The following is a 20,724-nucleotide window of genomic DNA, read 5'->3' as shown; positions in this document are numbered from 1 at the left end:
TCATGTTAATGTTCTACAGGGCAGGAATTGAGTCTATTATTCGTTATGGCATCACAACATGGTTTGGTAACTTGTCAGTTAAATCTAAATCACAACTCCAGAGCTTGATAAAAAGGGCTGGAAAAAGAATTGGCATGCTTCCACCATCCTCTCTTCAGGAGATATTTGAGGAGATGGTGAGAAAGCAAGGCCGTAAAATCACATGCGACCCCAAACACATCCTGTAAGAGAGTTTGAGTTGCTGCCCGAAGGTATAGATTACCAAACGGTAGATTGAACAGGTATAAGTTTTCCTTTGTTCCGCTGTCAATCAAGCTGCTGAACAGTCAGAAACAATTGTGATTATGCTGTGTTAGGAGTTGTCGGGAGGGCAATGTTTACAGTGTAGTTTGTGCAATCGAGAAGGTTAAATAGGGGAAGTGCATTATGTGTAAATAGGTATGGACACAATAGGGATATGGGCAATTTGACGGACACTATGCATAGGTGCAATAGGGAAAGTGCAATATTGATTGTGTATGAATACAGTAGGGAACGTGCAATATTTGATTTATGTATAATACAATAGGGAAAAGTGCAATATTTGATTATGTATGTGCAATAGGGAAAGTGCTGTACCTGTATGATTCTTGTTTGTTTCTTTGCCTAGTGATATGTGATCTCTGTTCTGTATCTATGAATGATTGACCTGAATGTTTTATGTTTATTTCCTCGATGCCCAAGACAAATTTATCCTAAGGGAGACAATAAAGCTCTATCTAATCTAAAATCACAAAAGTATGGGGGTTAACAGTTCACAAAGGGTTTGATAGAACTAGGGTGTGGTTATCACTACTCAAAATGTTAAATACATCTTTATGTGAATATTCAACTAGGTTCATCTCTGAGTGTGTTCAGGGTGGTTCCAGCATAATTGTATGTTTTATCAATGCCTTTATGAAGCCTTGCAGGAGATTATCTGTTAAAATAGCAATACCATACTGTACTGTGTACATGTTCTCTGTCCCTTAAAATACAGGGTTACATTTATGGGAGTTATATAAAGCCTAGGATTTACATATCTGTTTTAAGCATTCATCTGCTCAGCATGCTCTTATCCAATGTGACATACAGTACGATTAGTGGATGACACACACAAGCTTCATGTACGCTGACATTCCAACATTCTCTTTTGTCTGCCTTGTGTAAAATCACAAGTCATTGATGTTACGGAACTCTTCTCCTTTTTGTGTTTCAGACTGAATCTGCGTAGGCCCCTATCCTCTCCCCTGGCAGAAAGCAGATATGTTCTTTGCCTCTGTTCCAGTATGGTAAGTTGATCTTTCATGTCTCTTTAGGTATGAATAAATGTGTTCCTCAGGGAAAGCAGCAGGGCTTCATGCATGACTCTTTATAGATTTTGGTAGCCACGTGTTGGCTATGAATATTCTTAGTAATTGAACAGATGCAGGTCAAGGAGTGCCAGACATCTGGTTAGAAAGGAAAGTTATTCTGACACAAGTATGGTGGTAAATGCATGTATAAACCAAGATGGTAACCTCACCCTTTGTGCCTTGCTGTTCTTGTGTATTTTCTTAGACATTTTTCGAGGGAAGAAGCACACTTCTGACACTGTGGGAACTGTGACATGATTATAAGAGCTTCTGGCACCCACACACTATGTCAGATTCCCTCTTGAACATGATAGTTATAAACTCACCCGTGGATGTATTGATGGCTGGTAAATCCGTGGGTGGCTTTTATTTTAAACATGCCAGCAGAACACACTGTTCTTTTCACATAAAGCTATTTTTGAATCTGTCAACAAATTTGAAAATAACATTGCTTTTGACATCACTTTGTCAACTCAGTATTATAAATGGATCTGATGAATGTTAGCGTTGATGTGCTACAGTGCGTACCTCTTGAAGGTTTCCAATCTAGGGCACTATAGTTTACCCTCATGCTGTTGCATTAAAAACAGTTGTTGTGATTTCTATATGGTACATCACAGTGTTGTGCACAGCTATTTAAAAAGTCTGTATTTGTTGTTCAAGAACATTCTCAAAATAGAAGCTTAAACACTTGAAGCCCCGGGGCTAAACATGGGTATACAAGGGTTGGTCAGGGTGATTGCAGCCCTGGGGCGCACATCCAGAACCATTAAAGCTGTTCCCTTGTACCAAACCCTCTGTCATTGTGCTTAACATGATAAGAGCAGCTCACAGCTCCATGCCAACCACTGTGCCCATTCAGCGGTCCCAAAGTGTACTGGTGAGGTTAGAGGGGAGGACATGGCACAGTGGAAAGAAGAGCAATGAAGCATGATGTAGCCAATTATTACAGAATGTCTTGTTAGTCCTTTTTAAAAAAAAAACTGTTTAAGTGGTAACTACATGGATACTGTTTTACATTAACAACATGAGCAGGTTGTTTTATTTTAATTGCTAATACAGCTAATCAAAAAAGAGGTTGAAATGTTGCCTCAGGTTTATGTGGATCCAGCTAAATCCCGATAGCTGTGTCGAAGCAGACGTTGCGGTAAAAATGGTCTATAGGAACTGTAGATGATCAGACGGCTCTGAAGACATTATGAAATGCTAAGTGTGGAACACCGAATGGCGATGCAAATAGTTATTTATATTTCTCCTTTTAAATAACATTAGAAATATGTTATCGCTACTATATTGGACATGGCACGGTAGATTGGTGAAAGGCTCAAGGTGGATTGGATCTTGTTATATCAAAGATGTTTCATGATATACACATGAAACATTCCTAGAGTGAAATGTCAAACTTTTGGAAATTGCTAAAAAAAAAAAGAAGAATTTCTCCTTCTCCATCAAGAGAAACGTATGTTATTTTATTATAAATGGAAAATAATTATTCGTCATATCGGGTTTACTGGGGATGTGAGGTAGCATTTCATTAATTCGGATACCTAATCAATTTCAAGTAAAGACGATGCTCATATTATTAGTTTGTCATTTGCCATTACCTTTTTTACAACTATAAAACATCCTGCTTTAAATTGCAACAAGGTTGTTTTAATTGAATAATGAACTCTTTAAATATAATCCTTACTATTGAAGAAGCAATTAGAATGGTATTGCATACATGTTCAAGAAGTTACCTAATCTGAGGCTTAATTTCCCTAAACATAGATCATAATGAGTCTTATCTCTGGCTTGTCACAGGAACTGAAATACTGGTAGTAGAGAGCAAGGGGTTTATCTACATAACAATTCACACAAAGCCTCAAAGCATTTAATTAATGAAATAAAACAATTAATAATAATATCATATCTATTGCAGCCCCAGAGAAAATGTTACTCTGGTCCAAGACCTTTTTTTAATCACTGCACACATCTCAGATTTGTCCAGGGATCACGGTGGTCTGGTGTTGTGCTCATTAACGTCCATTTCTGCCGTTGGAAGTATCCAGTTAAAAAATGAGAGGGAAGGTGGGATTGAAAGGGGTTTCAGACAGCGAGTGGGAACCGCTGTGGCTGCCACCCGGAAACATTGATGTTCTGTATTTTTGAATTGGCAGCAGCAGGGCGCAAAGCCGCTCCCGGATACCTTGGATCCTGCCAGTCTGTACACCACAGGTAGCTGCCACCCCCCCACTGTGATCTCATCACGCCTTAATAGAGCATGTTGTAGCTTAAAATGAATGAAATGGTTAGCAATACAACACACTATTGCAATATTACATGTTGTGTAAATAAAAATAGGTTACAATGATTTGCTAATCTTTTTCGACCTACCGGTATATTCAATTGAATACACAAAGACAAGCTATTTCATGTTCAAACTGATAAACTTTTTTTGCAAACATTCACTCATTTTGAAAAAATTGTTATTTATCATTCGTCAGCATGTTATGTGAAATCTGGCGAAGCAGATTTTTTTTATTTTTTTTAATGGTTATTAATTAGGTAAACCTTGAATTTATACAAACTTGACTTCAAAGCTGAGAGACAGAAGCCCTGAAGTTAAGAGTAACATTTCTTAATTGTTAATCCTGTTTCATGGATTTGTCTGGCTGAAACCCCCCATTGTACTGTTTGGGGGAAAAAAAAATTGAATATATTGATGTCAACATTTAAAAAAAAAATGATGTTAAATTCCCACTGCTACAGAAATTAAGAAAAAATACTCACAACTATGATTTTTATACCCTTGTTTGTCATTACTCACTTAACTGTTTTCCTTATTTTCCTAAAGTTGAGTCTAACTTAACAATGATAAATAATAGAAGATATTTTGCTCACGCATGACATTTGACTTTGAAGGGGATTGTTGTGCTTCAGAACTACAACTGCTACACTTTGGTTAGGGGTTAGTATATTCGATTGGAATCACTCCTTGTTTGCTGACAGCTTTACTGCAGTCATTAACATTTATTAAAAGATTACAAATCACACACGCATACTTGTTCCAAGATAAGGTTGAGTTAGTCGGTGTCTGGATTATTTCTATTATTTTTCAATCACAATATCTTACGTAAAGGCAAAAATAAATGGTGACATTTATATTCACCGTTATGCATTATAGAAGTTGTCTACCTTATCTCATCGAGTTCAGATAAATAAACATGTGAGCATGGCTTATTAGGTCCAGTTGAATACCTTTTTCAGGGCGAGGTGAGCTAATCAATACTGACATTACTTTCTAAATGGGGGGCTGTGTGATTCACGTTGCAAAATAATCGAAGAGCCTGATGGCCTGTCTCTGTCTGAGAAACACTTGTTTTACATTTCCTACAGCATTCACTGAGATGCCCCCGTTGTGCCATGATGCATGATGCAACTTGTTATTCTGTCTCGGCATTGGCACACATGCCTTTGTGCACTCAATGAAAACCAAGATCTTAACATTTTTCTTTGAGATGGGTTTAATGAAGCCCTGGGCACAAGCAAAAAGGCAACAGCCAAATACAGACAGGCCTGCCTGGTGCTGTAATCCCGTCTGAGAAAAACAAGTTTTGTTATCAAAGTATATTTATTATATCTGCACTGCGGTGAAGACTATACAAGACACAACTTCATAGACATTTTCAACGTTTGGTTTTCTTCCAAACATCAAAGTAAGTATTAGGTATTGTTACATGTGCAAGATGCATAGTTTCATGGGAACGTAATAAAATAAGAATAAAACACCTTTGATTTGACTTCTTTATTTTTAAAAATCTTTTCCTACATCTGAAACCTCGGAGCCCATCTCTCTATCGCACTACATTGATGATAAATCTGTTTGATGCCACCTGCTGCATACCTGCTCATGCAAACTAATGTGTTGCATTAGTGTCTCTCAACACACATTTCACTTTCTCACCAAGAGCCCAGATGCAGCTGTAGAGCAGGAGTTGTCACATCAGAAGCTTTTCTGGTGAGCTGGCAGTCATCAGCATCATGCCATTGGGTGAGGATGTGGCAGAGCATGAAAGGATGCATTGGATAAGCTGCAGGTCAACGGGAGCTTGAACAGGGTAAGACTCAAGCACCTAGCTGTGGGCAGGAGATAGAGGCATCACAAGCTATGGGGACAAAGTGGGATAGTGAGAGGGGCAAAGGTCTGAAAATGTCAAAACAGGTTGAACTCAAACATATCCTTGATAACTTACTTTTTAAGTTTGACTAAGTGAAAGGGAATATATCTGTCTTACTCCTAAGTGTCAAAGAATAATTGTTCCTTACTCCTAAGATATTTAACCTTATTCTGTGTGTTGACATTTACGACCATCCCTGCTTCTAATCTCCCGTAAGGAATGTGTTAATGCAGTCGTATGTTGATACTAGGTTTTATGGCCTGACCTGATGGGCACAGGGGGGGGTTTACGACTGTGAGAACGCTGGCTTTCTAAGCTCCACAGATTTGAGAGACATCTCCTGTGTCTGCAGATGTTTACGCCCATCCCCAATATGTGGATTTGACCCTCTGTAAACTAGTTAAAAGGTCTATCAAGAGATAGGCTGGGCAGAATTGACATGACAACCCATCCGTGCAGTCAGAACCTTTTGCTGCTGTGACTTGTGATATGAATTCTCCGGCCGTTTGACTTGTAATAAACATCATTGTTTGACATCAAAGCTCCAACTCTCCTCGTGTCTCTTAAGTTTCCCTTACACTAAGGTAGTTTTGAAGCCTTTTCTTATAGCAGAATAAGGGAATATTCACCTTTCTGAATGTATTCATGGTTGGTCTATTCATCTGTTGTTCATCCATCTTATCTGTCAGCCACCAGTGTTTGCCAAAATAGATTTTATACATGAAAGTGGAGTTTGTTGAAAGCAAGTTACAGCCATTCACAGTTCTCAGTAGTAACTTAGGAGTGAATGTGCAAGAGAAGTGACTATCGATCTCATCGATTTGACACAGTGAAATGTACGGCTCCCACTTACTGTTCTTTTCTCTCAGACGTTAGAGCTCGGGTGCTGCAGTGTGTCTCTGTACGGCTGACAGAGTGCAGCACAATTCTCTTGCCTATTGGGTTAGACGCCTATGTGTAGATAGCTGCTAACGTATACATTTTTTGCCTAAGTGATAAGGAAGTGGAGCCACATTGTGGCAACATAGGGGCGTTGTGACAACATCATCAATCATGGCAGACAGTCACTGCTGAGACGGAGATGATTCATTCTTTGTTGAAACTTCTGAAATCACCCACTGAGACACATTGCAACTGTATGTCTGTTATCACTGTATCACTCATCTGAGAAAATATATCATCAATTCATCCGATTGAGGCACACTAGCGCAACCTTTGCATCCTACACTCTTCATACTGCATCAATTTGGTTTAGAATTTAAAATTGATAGACTGCAGGCCATTTGTCATGAGTGATCTGTGATATTTTCCTCACAGATCGTTCAGCTATCTCAAAGTCCCCCCTCTGTCTTTTTAATGCCAGTCCATTTGTATTCCCCATACATTTGTCGTTTTTGTTGCCATGGCAAAAAGGGAGGTTTGTAACCCTCAGTACTGAATGGATGACATTTGATTGACAGTGCAATGTTCCAGCAGAAAGGCAGGGAAAAATATAATTTATAATATGGATTAATCCTTCTCGTAATGTACTCCTGGTTATCTCCAGCTGTGGGCAGCAGAGGAGAAAGGTGTTTGAACATGATATTTGAAGTTTGAGTTTGTATTAACTATGCTTATATTAGGCAAATTGAACTGAGTTTTTCACACACAACTCAATCAACCAGCGAATAACTCATAGGTCATATATAAGGGACAAAGCTTCCTGAAGCACTGTACTGGAAGGGTCCTGTTAACCCATTTGGTACAATGGTTTTCTTTAACATACAACAAACTGCTTTCATGAAATCCCATTATTTATATTGATTAGGAAACTCTGAAAGATGTCTTGTTACTGGTAGAAGTAATTGCAACAAAAAGGAAAATGAACTTCGTTTAGTTCACCTGTCTTGCTAATTACTATCGCTGCCTTTCGCTCTGCTTCCCATTTGACGTTTTAACGAGTGAAACAGTTCCCTCAATGAACTCTACTGCATTGACTAGAAGTACCTTAAATAAGATGTAAGGCCATCTCACTCAGCCGTCTAACTTCTCAGTCTCCGGAGCCATTGTTCTGTGTCTCATTTCCCACAGTATTGATGTCTTTAAGTGAGCTTCCAAAGTGCCTGGAGGGACTGGATCCTATACAGACCCTTTGAAGGGTGTTGAGACACAGCTAACTGGTGTAGCTCAAATATAGGCACACATTTTTTGGAGGGGACAGAAATCAGAATAAAAGCAGAATAACCCTAATCCTTATATTTACTAAAGCTTTAAACAAGAAACACAATACAATGTAACGGTTTACATGTTGTATACCTCAACTTCAGCTATATTCTAACAAAACAAAACCTGACAATCTAAGATATATTTTTGTTGAACTTTTCTGTGCATTCACAATCCAAACAGGAAGTTCAACCATCTACAGTTAATGGCATTTGGTCCCATCGGTAGTCTATTTCATGCATAAGTTTTATTTAACTGCGGGGGAATTATTTCTACACAAGAAAGTCACTAATGATGTTTGTGTTTACATGAGCGTGTCACTGTACATTTGACACCTCGAGACAACATTACTACTAACCTCTTCTCTGCAATGATCAAACAGCTGATCCGCTCTGAGCGAATCCATCCGCCATCCATCTCTTTCGCTGCCGCTCATCCACACACTTGTCACGGACACACATTAAGCCGCCCTTGTCCCAACAACGTAGTATTTTTTTGACTCATCTAAGAAATTGACATATTTTATTTGAACACCAGACTTTTAGAGGACAGCTTTTTACTACTCTCTTCTTTGAAGTTTCATGTTTGTGATACAAGTTATTATCTGATTTAATTCATCTTAATCAGGCCTCCTTCGCGTCGAAAGGAGCCAGTTGAGGTGGTTCGGGCACCTAGTTAGGATGCCACCTGGGCGCCTCCCTAGGGAGGTGTTCCAGGCACGTCCAGCTGGGAGGAGACCGAGGGGTAGACCTAGAACCAGATGGAGGGATTATATCTCTTCGCTGGTCCGGGAGCGCCTTGGGACCCCCCAGTCAGAGCCGGTTGATGTGGCCAGGGAAAAGAACGTTTGGGGCTCTCTGCTGGAACTGCTACCCCCGTGACCCGACCACGGATAAGCGGGAGAAGATGGATGGATGGATGGATGGATGGATGGATTTATCAGGCCTATACCATGTTTAATTTGTATGGTGTTTGTCAGTAAAGTGTTCTGAATAGGGATTGTATTTGATTCATTGAAATATATATTTTTAATATATATTTATAAACCAAGAGTAAGAGCTAAGGGTAACCATTGATTGATATAACATCAAACAAGGGTTTTGCGGGGAGCCAGTACATTTATCCCATGAGGTAGCAATGCTCAATATCTCTGGTAGTCTTGAAGAAATGTGTAGGGACAGACTTTAGCTCTTTTTCCTAATGGATGAAAGTGCATTTTCTTATAGAAGGAAAAAGAGAAAGAAACAGGAATATTGGGCACCAGCAGAGAGACGGTTCACTATAATGGAAAGTAAAAAAATAGAAACAAAGGAAAAATCAATAATGTTGCTCTGCAGCATGGTCATGCAGGGAAGTGAATTGAAATACCATGTGGATGGATAGGTGTAAAGAGTCACTGCAACAAAGAAAACAATGTGTGATGCTGGCCCCTCTTAAAAGCTGCACAGTACGTCTGCCAGGTTGGTACTTTTTCTTCTCTATATCCACAGGACTGTTAAAATGTTTCTATTGAATATAACTGAATAACACGCTGCACATCATACAAAACTGAGTACAATTTCTATTATTTTCTTTCAAAGGCTGTACGCATCGGTTAAACCATTTCAATAACGGTTCTGAGGCAAAACAGCTGATTTGAATTGGGCACCAAATGTTGTATCCCTTTGATTTACTCTGTCATGTGTACCCTCTACACTGATCCTTCTTTGGTGTGTAATACTGTTCTTATGTAAACCATATTAAATTGATTAGATGTTCTCTTTTTAGTGAATGAATCATTTTAGAACAGTTAATATCAGAGGCGCAGATGTTGGGTTCGCTCAAATGAGGATGGAGTGAATATGCTACCACCTGCTTAGTCACTCCAACTGGATTGAATTCAGAACAACTACATTCATAAGCATGCAGCGACAATCTGGCACAGGGCTCGATCTCAAGAAAACAGAATGGTCTTACCCAACTGGATAAGGACTTGCGGTGATTACAGAAGAGAAGAGAAGGGCTGAGATAGAGAAGCTGCAGAGTGTAGGCAGCTGGACTGCAGTAATTAGTCAGTGGAGCTCTCTGCGCTTAAGGGGCAGCTGACCGGGCTCTGCTTGCTTAAAAGAATGGCCTAGGTTCTTCCCTGTCTGAAATATGACTGTGATTAACAACGATCAGCAATTACCTGAAGAAATAGCCCCCTCCTCTTTAGTTTTTTTCTTTTTGACAAAGATAGATAGAGTGCCTGTAAAGTGTAGATAGCTCAGTTGTTCTCATACCACTGTCTGAAAGCCCATACAATAAATGAGAATATGTATACAATACATAGCATAGCAAATGCATTTCAAATAATAGACACAACTGTTGCGTCATTCAATTAGCTTTGAGAAAGCAGTGGTGACAAAGTGAGGCAGATGTAAACGGAGGTAATGGAATCTGCTGTTGAGAAACAATGTATGTTTTCCATAAACATGACCCAAGAGAACGACGACACAGTGTCAGGCGTTGCTAAGTCATTAACATAACGTTATCTATTTGAATAATATTATGCCTTATTTTTATCTTTACTTTCTCTACATTAAACATTTTATCCGTGCACCTATCCAACCTAACATTTGTGAATTAACTCTTTGATCTCTACATTCACGTAGGCTGTCATTTACGGTTGAGCTAATGAGCTAACCCCTCAACACCTAGTGAATTTGTTGATATTTACTTCCTCAGAATTAGGAAATCTGGGGAAGAGAGAGTAATATGCGCATTAATGAGCACGTCACGCGAACAGCAACTAATTATAATGACGCATCTGGGGCCTCATTTGCTGTTGGTGTCAGCAGCAGCAGCCTCAAGGCCATATGATTGCAGTCTGAATTACCATAGAAGTCCCACTGAAAGTTCCTCTCGTCTGAAAACGTGTGTGTCTGTCAGAGAAGGGAAGCAGAAAAGCTTTACATTTGTTTTTCTTTAACTTACCTCAGAGAGCTAGGAAGAGCATGTTCCTTTCAGGTGAGACAGAAAGGCTTTTATCGGCTCTTGTGTGGGTTAACCTGAGATTTCTGAGATCAAGCCAGTGTGCTGGTTCTACTAGTAATGGGGATTTTACTTTAGTGATCGACCAGAGAAGATCCTGGCTGAACAAAGACTTTGAAACTGTTACAGGTACAAAGTCACCTATTCACAATAGATCCTATAGACTACATGTAGCAGAGAAATGTTGCTCTACAAGATACATTGTGCTTACATTGACTGTTTTCTAGCCGTGGTTGGAACAGTGGCGAGCCGTGACTTTTATACCTAGGCCCTCTGACCCCCCCCCCCCCCCCCCCCTCCCCCCTTCCCTTGAAAAAAAAGAAGAGTTATTATGTCACAGCGTATACTTCAGCATAATATCAAAACAGCGGCCCAGGTGCTTAACGCATCAATGAAAGCAACCCTCTACCACACAAAACAACACCATTTATATAAACACCTATCATGAAAGGGCACCCACAGCCGAGTAACAATTACAAATGAATGAAGTTGGCACGGCGACCCACATTGAAAATGACCTAGGCCTACCTTTGATGATCAAATCACTTAAACACAAAGTCCATCCACCTGTCCTTTTGGATGAAGCACTTGATGGTGGGGTCATGCAGCTGATCCTTTGCCACTCCAGTTTATGGTTGAAACTCAATCTTGAAAATGACTCAGTTAAAAATGTTGCAACGATGTCATCAATCACTGAAGTGAGCCATCATGAACGGACTTATGCTAATCATAAATCTATCTATCATAAATCTATCGATTAGATTTATGATTCGAAAATAATAAAAGTAGGGTAGACATGTGGAAATTATCCGGCTGAACACAACGTGCATTTATCTAACAGGTTCGTTCCACAGACCTTATTTCCAGCTATTTTCCAAAATCCTATGGAGAAATCCCATTGCTTTTGTGTCGAGGGAACCTGGGCGCAGCTTACTTCCGGGTTTTAGGACGCGCCACTGCACCACTTTATACCAGTCTATGCTTTATACACATGTATAAACTGTGTATAAACCTCACAGCGGACTGAACTTGTCATAAAGTCCGCGAAAATAAAGCCCACCCATTTAGAGGGAAGATATGATTGGTCAATTGTACTGTCATTTGACATTACTCTCTCATTGATTTACTATAGCGGGCCCTCTGTGAATCTAGAGGGACCAACAAGCTCTCCCGTCTTCACAGTAACTCGCAGAGACGGCATTTAACCCTTCACATTCCAACAGAAACTGAACAAGCAGATTTGAAGGATTTATTTCTTTGGAAATGTTATTTTAAATGAAATTAAATCAAGTTATTTTGGTAAAACTAATGAAAAATGTAACAAAAAATATATATACTTTTTTTTTTTACGTTTTCAAATATTTTTTTTTTTAAATATCTTAGGCTCTCACAGAGGCTCGCCACTGGGTTTGAATTATGTTTGAGTAAAAAAAAACTAAAATCAGTCAATTCAAAATATTACTTTGAACAGTAGATTTGTAGTCTGCACATTCATTGACCCAGTTCTAAATGACATGTACGAGTTTATGTGGCAGTTTATAAAACCATTATAAACTGAGTGTCCCCAGAAGATTACCAGAGTTTCAATTTTTGCCATAGTAACATGTTACAGTACCTAAGCCAGTATCCACTGATAACGTCAGGATATGATCTTTAGTGTTATAAACAAGGAAATAATTAACTTTACATTTCACAGGTCCAGGGTAGAACATGCCATGCTGTTTTCAAAATGTGTGAAAACATTCGTGAATAACTTGCAATTGAAATGCAGAGAGCATGCGTTTCTATGAGCAAATGTTGGCCACATTGAGTTTGTGTGCCTTCGGTGATGCTGGCAGTCAGAGCCTGAGAGACGAGTGTATTCTAGTGAGGGTGGTGAATTTTAAGAAGGTTTAAAAACAGAATGAGTGAATATATGCGGTATATGTCATAACGTGTCTCTGGGTACTGAAAGAGGTGAGCCTGAAACTTTGATCTATGATTTGTCATTAACTTTGGCCTTATTAAAGCTGTTTGAGTCAATGTAGCTGGAACTTAACTATTAGAGTTGGTTTGGTTTGGTGAATCATCAAACTACTAAACCAAGTTGCCTTGGGCAATTCAGAAGATCATGTTTTACAGGTCATATAAACTTTGACAATGTAATTATTATTTTATGGAAAGTTCAGTTGTTAGAGCTTGTTAAATAATCAAATCCTCATAGCAGCTCGTACATTAGTCATAAGTATTATGGGCAATTTAGCTGACAAACACCTTTTCACAAAAGAGCACTGTCAGTAATAATCATGCTCCTTGTCTGGATAATGAGTTAATGACCAACCAAGGTGCCCAGGCAAGGTGCTTTATAAATCTCTCGCAAGTAAAATATACCAACTGACAGCATCAATTCTTAAAGCTGTAGGGCACCATTCTTGCCAAAAATGGTAAATGTCTTAATTTCTGTATTACTTATATCAGACACTTATGGCCATTAATTTATTAGGTTTAATGATTTATATATATATATATATATTTAGTACTTGTGTATCATCTGATTTTACTAAATGTTCTGGTACTGGACTTTGTTAGTTCTACAACTGGGTTGATTGTATTTCATTAATATGAATGCTGTGAAAGCCCCTCCATCTGCATGGACTGTTAATATGTTCCTATTTAGTTCTGATGGTACCACACAGAGTGATTTTGGTAAACACAGTGTTCAGCAAAGTCAATAACTGAAATCAAACATAATAAAACAGGGTAAGAATCAATGTGTTGCCTTCCTATAATTATGAGAACTGGAGCAAAGCCCATTGGCTTTCAGTCATGCTGACTATTGATTGTGAGGGCCATCATTTACTTTTGTCCCAAAGCAAGCTTTTCACCCCATTACGCTTTGCTCATGGCTCTTTGGCCAGGGCCAGTCTTGGTCTCCATCATCATTAATACCTGCCCGCTCATTAAATTGAGCAGCCAGACAAAGGGACAGACATTATAGATTCCATCATTGCTCTTCACATCACCCTGGATAATGATGTGTGTAAAGGTCTAATGATAACTGAGGTAAAAGACCAAACGGTGCCACATTTTCAAAGTATAGGGCAGAGGAACAGGTGTCAATATGTCCGATTCTTTTGTATTTCACTGTCGTCAACATTTACAAAGCAACAACCCTTAGTAGTTAAAGGTGGGGTGGGTAATTTTGGAGAACTAGTTTGAGTGCGCTAGAATTTGAAAATGCACAACCGGAAAAATCTGCCACTTCCTTCAGACTTCCTTACAGACCCCCTCTTCCAACACACACGAACGCGCACATGACCAATGAGGGCACGAGATACGTTTGTGCACAGATGGAAGGCTGACAGGCAGGTAGGCCATCCAGTTATTTTTAGCCGGGCCGGCTAAAATGATTGGTCGTGCTTTTTACAGCGCCACGGCTTACACAGATGAATATTTGTATGTATTTATTGTCAAAGCATTTAATATATTCATTGCTATCGGATGTTAAGAGCATTCCATGGAATATACCAAAAAGTGTTTCTGAAATGAATGACATACCCCACCTTTAAGTAGAACTGAAGTTGAGGACTGGTGGTTCAACTCATTTTGATGCTTATTAATGTCTCTCAGTACATTGTGTTTTCTGTCCTCAGGCCCTTTGAGATACAAGGTGCTTTCATCACTTTTTCAGCCTTTATTTATATTTGTCTATGATATAATCCAGTTTTTGCAGTGAAATCATTTGGCAGAATTCTCGCCAAAATCCGCCTCCTTTGCACATTTGTCTCTATGGGACCATTTTATATGGTGGACAAAACAACATTTTCAATAATGTGGGTGCTGTCTTTTCACAGTGAATGAATTAAATGTGTCATAAGTAGACTGAAGCATTGTACAGTATAATACAAATAATCCTCTTAAAACATTGCTTTCTTTCTCTGGAAAAGTGTCTCATGGATTCAAATAAGCCTCTGTGGTGTTGATCAATACATTATTGTCTGTAAAAGATCCCTTCCAAAATGGAAACCAATAGCCTGAAGAGGAGAGCACCAGGAAATAAATTAGGGTCCTCATCTAGATGGACTTGTTGTATCATTCAGCAGTTGGATAACAAACAGACTATCTAGAGAAAATCAGTAGAGAAAGGTCAAGTTAAAGAGATTACCATTTCTCACTGCCAAATCCTCAAGTCAATAAGTGCTACCTCTTGTTAACATGAACCAAGTGCAATGGAACGTTTTGTGTTTTAAATAGATGTAGATGAGACATTGTTGTTTTACAATATATTTGAAAGGTTGTACATACATCTAAGATAACTGAATAATAGGTTTATATATCTACAGTTGCAGAAGTGTACATTAATTCAACATCAATTTTATTAAACTGTTAATATTTGTGGTCTCAAAGATGTGCCGGTTTGAGCCTTCTAATTTTCTTGAGTGTGTGGACACAGCATATATCAACTTCTAAAATGGTCTGATTGAATTTCTTTAACACTAAAAAAAAAAAACACTTATATGGCTTACCAGCTGCAAATGAGTAGTTTTAGTCAATTCTACGCCTTGACAAACAAACGATAAATATGGACATTACAGATTAAAGGTTCTTGTAAATCACATGTTCAGTTTGGTTATTTCTTCTTTGCATTGGTATGTAATAGCAAAGTAAGGAGCAGAATAACAGAAGCTGATTCCACTTAGCAGGTCAACGGTTTAAAAGGTATCTTGATTTTTGGTGCAGTGAAGATCCATCCCCGATTGATCCTCTAAGTATCAAGTTCTTGTCAAGGAGACCTACAGCGCTTCCTGATGCAATGCTTCTGCAATGACTAGTGTGAGACAAACAGGTGGAGGAGAAAGGAAAAGACAGGGAAACCAAAGTTAATATGTGTATATGCTTGGGGAATGGAAGAGGAAGGGGAATAAATCAATAGAATACCATGCGAACAAAAGTAAATCAACAGCAGTGTTTGTTGGGTTGGTTGTGGAAGAACAATCAAAAATGTTTTACCACTGCAAAAATGACATACAGTGTATGGAGTTGAGAGAAGATATATCTAAATTCCCTCTTGACACATTGCAAGCTCCAACCATGTGAGAGCCAATCGCGCTTCTTTAAAGTCCTTTAGAGACAGACGCTTGCAGTAGTTGAGGAGAGGAGAACAATTCCAGCACATATAGAAGACAACAATGGCATCAGTCGTGCAATCCCAGCTGTCATTGTTGTATTTAAGCCTGTCAAGGTAAACAAAAAAGACCAAAAAACAAAGCTAGTCCATACTGAGGAAGAAAACTATGGAACAGGAAATGAACAACCTCTTTGAGTGTGGTAAGACGACTATGGCGGAAACAAGTCTGGTTTCACGGGATTCCCAAAACCCCCTGATGTTTTGTATCTGTATGTGTTTGTGCTTTAGGCAGGAGATTGGGTTGAGCTGTCTTCTCCTCAATCTTAACCAAGTAGTTTTAAAAATAAATCTGGCCAGGAGCATCATAGAGTGAGATGAGCAGTGAGGACACACAAAGAGTGAAACTCCCTGACAGCTGAAGCTTTTCCACATCCTAACCCATCATTTGATACGGTCCATGTTTTGACTCGCTTCTTTCATAATGCACCAATTGACCTTAAGTTCTCCACACTCATTTGAACCCCATCTCTCAGCACACAGAGCCATTCGGGCCCTGACTCCACCTCTACCTTCTTCATGCCAGCGGAGTTGATTAGCTGACTGTTGGCAGCTGCAAGCTTCCTCTCCAAGGTCACGCCCAAATCTGCACAAACATGAAAAAAATAGATGGATGCATTGGATTTGACCTCATATTCACCCACCAAACAGGTACACATAGAAACGGGTACACATAGAAAAGCTGTCGCACCAGTAAAAAATGCTTTAACATTGGGTTATCAGTATTTTTGCTGAAAAACTTCAACCCTTTGCTCACATGTGGAAAATGAAAAATACACAAGTAGTTTTCCTGCCCTGTATGATCTACCCGGCTCTACAGCAAATATTACTTAATGAATTAACACTTACTTTTACATTATTAAGACAGAAAAACCTATTACATTTATTTCAAAAAGGATAACTCTCACAATGCAGTGGGACCTAGCCTGCCTCCAATGTCCATTTATCCTTTGCCCGGCACCCACATGTACGCCAGCATGTGCTATTGGCAAATAGCCTGCTGGATGCTGTGTTATCTGAAGCTCCGTATATATGAACTGCCAGCTAAAATAACCGTTCATGTCAACCTACTAGTGGTAACTGCAAGAAGCATATGTTGGAGTTGCTGGTATCTTCCAACTGGCATCACACATTTTGTAAGTGTCAGCACAAGCAAGGAAACAGGAGCAGTGTCAGCACCAAGAGTTATGAAAAATCACCATTAACAGTTCACACCCATACAATCCACTACACTGACAAACATGAGAAGTGTCAGATCACTCTGTAAAAGGGTTTATTTTAAAACCATAAAATGACTGCGGATGATGGTGTTCCAAAAACATGAAGAACATTTCAAACTTCAGCAGCAACATTTCTGAATAAAACTAAATCGAAAGAGAAATCCAGCAAATGATGATGACTCTTGTATTATGATTGACTGGGAAATGACAACTATGTTGGTACATTAGTTACCGTAGTGTCAGTGGGAGATCGGCTGAAAGGCTGACTAATTTAAAGTGAAGCATTTCTTCCCCAAATCTTGCGTCTTAGCTTAGCATTTCTCTGGGGCGAGATTATTCTATAGACCTTTACATCACATGTGGGAAGGGTCTGTTTGTTTGACCCACCATGATTCGCTGTAAGCCCCTGTCACACTGTCCCAAAATTGACACCCGATGGACACACGAATATGGAATTGTGAATTTCGCACGAAGATGGCCCCGAACCACACACGAAGGCAACATTTACATACAAGTGCAACGAAAGTAACACAAACAATTATGTTAAAGTATTATGATACTGTAGCCTACTGATATTTTCAGACTTTGTTCTTTACTCTATCCGTCTTTATATGTAGAAGATATTACGTTTTCTCCGTCATGTTGTTTCCATAGCAACAACAACTTCCTCGCCTTCAAAATAATATATTATATCCTTTTCAGTTTCACAGAACACAAATTGGGTTATTTACACAATATGTTTACATGATTTTGTTGTGCAATAAAACAACCCAATGGACACACGATAAAGGAAAAATTAAAATTCAGCTCTGATCGTAACAACATCGGGACATTCGTGAGGGCATCTTAAGCCATTGTATGGCCGCCGGTGGAGTTTCTTACGGCCCGTCCACACTACAGCTTCGACAGCTTCAAAAACGGTTTCCAACGTGTCTACCCATTCACTTTGAATGGGGTGACGTCACGTTGCCTCGCTTTTCGCCGAACTGAATTGTGGGTAGCAGAGCGGAGCTTTCCTGGCGTTTCAGTCTGCAAAAGTTGAGCAATGTTCAACTTTTGAAGCTTCTGAAGCTTTCGGTGGAAGCGTCAGCCAATCAAATCATATGCCAGTACAAGCTCTAGCCAATCAAACCGCTGCTTGTGTGTCAGGGGCGGGAGATTCATGTGATTGGTTGTTGGTCGAGCTTCAGACACGCCCGCCGGCAAGCTTTTTTTGAAGCTGTAGTGTGGACGGGCCGTTAGGCTCCGGCAGCAACTTCGTGAGCGGTGGCAAAATCTTTGGCATGCCAAAAAAATTGCCGAAGGACCTTGCGGAGGTTCATTTTCGTGTTGAATTCATGTGTCAATTTTGCCCTTCGTAAGGCCATCGTAAGGGCATCTTGTTATCATCGGTGCCATCGGGCATTCGCCCCGATGAGAGTGAGGGCGAATGCCCGATGAGAGTGAGGGCGAATGCCCGATGGCACCTATGATAACAAGATGCCCTCACGATTTGACAAGATGCCCTCACGACTGCTTTTCGAAGTTGCCGCTCGCGAAGTGGCTGCCGGAGCCTGAGAAACTCCACCGGCGGTCATACGATGGCTTAAGATGCCCTCACGAATGGCCCGATGTTGTTACGATCAGAGCCGAATTTGAACATTTCCTTAATCGTGTGTCCATCGGGTGTCAATTTCGGGACAGTGTGACAGGGGCTTTAAGCATTTTTTTTAAATTGGAAATGTCAGATAGGTGCATCAAATCTGAATTAAAGCCCAAAACCACAGAAACAAGTGTGTTTTATAGAAAGAAAGACGTGAATAGTATTGCCATTGATGTATTTTTGTGTTGCTGTCTGTTTTCTTTTTTATTCTTTGTCATTGCTTCGTATTGTCTATCTGTGTAAATAGTTATTCTTGCCTGAGTTTCCTTTTGTGAAAATGCTTTTGAACACAATGTTGTCGGTGGCAAAAATATTGGAGGAGTGTTTTACAAATATATTTGTGAAAGTTCTAGAAAACAAAAGAAAAAAACACATATCTCTTTGCCCTTGTCTTAAACATAGACAATACTAGATTATAATCTCCTTTCCATCAAACAGGACCTTTTTTTAGTTCTGTTCACTATCAACCAATGCCTGAGAAAGTAGGAAATAAGGAATATGCAAAAACCCACATTAGCTGGGTGAACTTGCTGAGAGATTGCAATGGTGCAGGGCTTTTTCTGACTGCAAACACTTTCAGGTGTCAAATCAACCACAGCACTTATTCACAGCTTGCTTTATTCCAGCTGAGCTGTCACACTTATGCAAGGGACACCATCAAGTGCTATAAGCAATTCTTATAATGTAATATATGCAAAGTCAGGAACAAGGGAGAACAAAACAGTTCACTCAAATGGTCCATAACATGTTAGATAATCAGGACAGAATATGTACTGTTGTTCTGTCAAGACTAGCACAGAGCTCTGCTGGAGATGATCGCACACTTGTCTGTTAGAAACGTATTGATTTGTTATGTTCTTATAGCATCAAATGTTGAACTGCCCAGTAGAGCTATCTAGTATGCAAAGTGTAAAAGTCAAACACTGGTGTTGCTGTGACAGAAAAGCCTTAGTGTGATGGCATCGCCTTAATATACGGTCCGTTATCCTAGGAAAATAAATATGATAAGTACAATATAGAAACAAAGTATTGATCGCATTTTGTTTTATACAATTTATTTTCTGTTTCAGATGTTGTCCTTTGGATAGTATTAAAAAAAAATGCACATTCATATTGGTTATTTATTTTAGTTGTTTTGATCCCCTTAAACTACTGTAAATAAAACAGTAGGTTATCTCCCTTCACATAATCAATGCTTCATACAAAAATACAAAAAGAAAACATGTGACACACAGCATTGCACATCCATGCTGTGTGTCCAAAATACTGAAGACAAATACATTCATAATGCCTTAAGATATCTTATTTATGTAATCCTGTGGTTGCATCTCTTTACTAAGGAACATGTGCTTGTTCTTCTCTGGTTATTCAGCAGCAACTGTGTGTTTAATGACAAGTTTTGAGTTCTAGCACAATGTTCATTCCAATGACTCCAGCTGCTCTGCATTGGACACGCCAAACTGTATCACATTTGTTTCACCCCGTTTTTCTTTGACAATAAAAGGCCACTTAGTTGTGTGATATTTAATCACAATAACCAAAAGTGAGAATCTCCGACTCACATTTAAAGTCAAGTATTTCTATCATTACAGCAGATAAAAGCAATCCACATTGCTTGTTATACACCAGTTAATTTCCAGCTAGGATAAAGGAAATGGAAAAAAATCAAGCTGTCCAACTACAACATTCAATCCATGAAATGTAATTAACTGACCTCAATCAACAGAAATATGTTGTATCATGTTGGCTAAAAGAAGCACAAAGTTGAGTCACACTGTCAGCTGCCATCGATGGTTAGAGATTGACCTGAGAGCGAAGAAGCACCTGTGTAGATAGAAGACAGAGAGGAATCAATTAAAAAGGAAGCAGATAACATCTGACATTTCTGCTGACACCTAAGAGATTGCTATCTATGAGATGAATGCTTGAGCTTCGACCTTTTGATTGGACC

At 39.3% G+C, this 20,724-nt stretch overlaps 1 protein-coding gene across 5 annotated transcripts in view; it reads left to right on the top strand.

Moving 5' to 3' along the window:
* lingo2 (leucine rich repeat and Ig domain containing 2) overlaps window positions 1–20,724 on the top strand; it is a 227,487-nt gene that overhangs the window by 42,462 nt on the left and 164,301 nt on the right. For all 5 annotated transcript variants that reach the window (XM_079669735.1, XM_079669730.1, XM_079669734.1 and 2 more), the window contains exon 2: window positions 1,238–1,310. The gene's annotated coding sequence lies outside the window, so the exon portion shown is untranslated. The remainder of the gene's footprint in view (window positions 1–1,237; window positions 1,311–20,724) is intronic.

This window comes from Notothenia rossii (assembly GCF_949606895.1).
Source record: "Notothenia rossii genome assembly, chromosome: 3".
NCBI classification, from domain to species: domain Eukaryota; kingdom Metazoa; phylum Chordata; class Actinopteri; order Perciformes; family Nototheniidae; genus Notothenia; species Notothenia rossii.
This window is presented reverse-complemented; position numbering and strand designations above follow the sequence as displayed.